Genomic DNA, 2,661 nt, shown 5'->3' on the forward strand with positions numbered 1-2,661 from the left:
TGTTTTACTCGTTCCACATTCAATCAAAGTCAGATTTCATATACATCAAGCAGTGTTCAGAAGCAGACACCAAGCACCAACTCAAGTAAGCAATGAAGTATCTAATGCTTGAGCAATTTTCATGACCTTTGCGAACACATGGATCAGCTGTTCTCAGTGCATTCTAAGTGTGTAATCATTTAAAACTTAGTGTAGTAACATACTGTGTAGTAGTACTGTACACCACGATCCTGGTATGCTACATTTTGGAGGTTGCCAATATGTTGAATATGTTTTTTTATTATAAAAAAAATATATATGTTTATATTTTATCTAAATGTTCCAATTTTCAAAATAAAAGCATCCTTCAAAGAATATCTCCTAAACAAATTTAATTTTGTATGTTTTACCAACTTTACCTCTAAGTAAATTTGTCAGACCATATATGCACTTTATGATCTAAAACAAAAACATTTATTGACCAAAGTAATAACTACACCAAATTATCAATTACCAACTGTTACATAATTTTCCTGGTCTTATGCAATATCGGCATCAACTTTTCAAATTGATAAAAGCTTTGCAACAAGGAATTCTTCAAAGTAGGAGAGAGAAGGGATATATGGGTGGAACCATTTTATGAGAGAAAAACTATAAGAAATATCCCATAAGTTATTCAAATTTTAACTTAAATAAGAAAATAAATAATCCTTTCTGGCTGGATAAACTAATGCAGAACATATAACACAAGAAAGATTATAGAATTAATTATTGCATATCATTACCAACTTACCTGTCTAATTTGTAAAATGTAACAAATCTTATTCAGTGAAAATTTAATACACAAAGAAAGAAAAAAAAATGATGTCAGCTGTTTTAGTGATTTATATAAAGATGATATATCCAGCTACCTTCTAGAAACTGTGGCATGAAGTTTTAATATTGCAGAAGTCTGATGAAGTAGAAAAATGTAAAAATACTCTTCTTCTTCTCTGTCCTAACCTATTGAAATCAATGTTTTGAACCACATCCACATAACTAAGAAAAAAAAAAAAAAATGGAATTTCCTTTTACACAAGTCTGGTATCTTGTGTAAGAGGAAATACCAATCCCCTTATATCTCAGATTCAGTCAGCTACCTCTCTTCTTCCACATAAAGGAAAAGACAAAGAAAGGTTTCTTTAAAGCTGCATTACAACTTGCTATCAGGAGAGCCCTATATAAGACTTTTAGTACTTTCTGCATGGGGTACTTTTACGTAAGATGGAATGAGCGTCAGTTTGCTTTGCATATTTGAGGATACTCATTTACTTCTGAATGGATATCTGTATTTGCATGTGAATATGAAAATGGCAGTTTATATGCAAATTTCTATTCACTGACGCTACTCTGAGAAGGAAACTTGCAAGCGATGTGCCGAGAATCTATAAATTTTCTTTCAATGCAGCATTATTCAAGTTTCAGGCCACTCTGAACTATGACTTGTAAATAATGTTAAATTTACTTTTACACCTTTAAAAAGAAAAAAAGTTGTGTATTTTAAACTTACGCACATTGAAATACTTAACTTCCCCCTAAAGTCAGAGTTGAATTTCAGAAAAAGCATGACTTCAAATAAAATGACATTAAGTGGTGCTTAGTTTCTCCATGTCTCTGATGAAGAAGCCACAAATTTCCAAGATCATTTGCACTAATCTGCACTGGGAAACTAGACAGGACAGTTTGCCACTCAATACCACATGTAGATTTAACCTTCCTTTTCTTCACAATATCAAAAGGAAATGCCAGTCAGCAACATATCCACTGACCACATCTTCAAATCAAGACATACTGAGATTTAACTGCATCAACATAATACAAGGTTATAATCTTCCAATCTCTACCAATGTCACATCTAATAAGCCAGTCAACATGATATCATCAATCACCAAATCACAGAAATCTGATATACACAGCTACTTTCAAGTCAATCTGTTTTTGATCTCATGTACAGAAAAAAAAAAAAAAACATCAATACAGATCATTCTCATTGGGGGGAAAACTATCAGTAACATCTGTTAATTTCCAAACTCTTAAAAATAAGGGAACCACAGCCCAGTTAATGTCATGTTAATAGCCAAAGCCTTTCCAGTGACATTTTCAACACAATTTCCACAAATCCGTATTCTTCTGCACTGCTTCACAAAGGAAATTGCAAAAAACGTGAGAAGGCACACCCAAATCACTCAAAGGGTGGGGAAAATCATAATAATAGAGGCCAAGACACTCCTAATTTTGAGGAAAAAAACACACCTTAAACACCATCCCGCTGCACATGATCTCAATTCCTTCGAGCGAAACCGAATATCTTTCTAGAAAAAGAGAAACATACATGTACAATTCCCCCATTCCGTTTGCTTGATCAGTTGCATGCAATACACAAGCATCCAAACACCATCCACAAAAAGGCCAAAGGAACAAAATACGCTCTGTCTAAAGCCATAAAAGCAACGCTAATGGTGAAAACAACGTTGAATAAACACGGCGGACCTCATTTCCCAGCCAAAGGAAAGGCCCAGAAGGAGGCACAGGCGTCCCCGTCACTTACTTGCAGCTTGCAGCGAGTCCCGTGCCACACACACGTTGTCCCCCGGCCCTGGCTCGCAGTATTGGGCGAGGTTGGAGCCCAGTGGTGCAGTGCCA

General features: G+C 35.1%; 1 protein-coding gene across 1 annotated transcript in view; it reads right to left on the reverse strand.

The window, feature by feature from the left end:
• The window catches only part of LOC119592533, a gene marked incomplete in the record, with an annotated part of 11,139 nt that extends 8,484 nt beyond the window's left edge, over nt 1-2,655 (reverse strand). Inside the window, 1 exon segment of the mRNA XM_037941393.1 lies at nt 2,567-2,655.
• Nucleotides 2,656-2,661: the final 6 nt, after the last annotated feature.

Source organism: Penaeus monodon, chromosome 30 (genome assembly GCF_015228065.2).
Source record: "Penaeus monodon isolate SGIC_2016 chromosome 30, NSTDA_Pmon_1, whole genome shotgun sequence".
NCBI lineage: Eukaryota > Metazoa > Arthropoda > Malacostraca > Decapoda > Penaeidae > Penaeus > Penaeus monodon.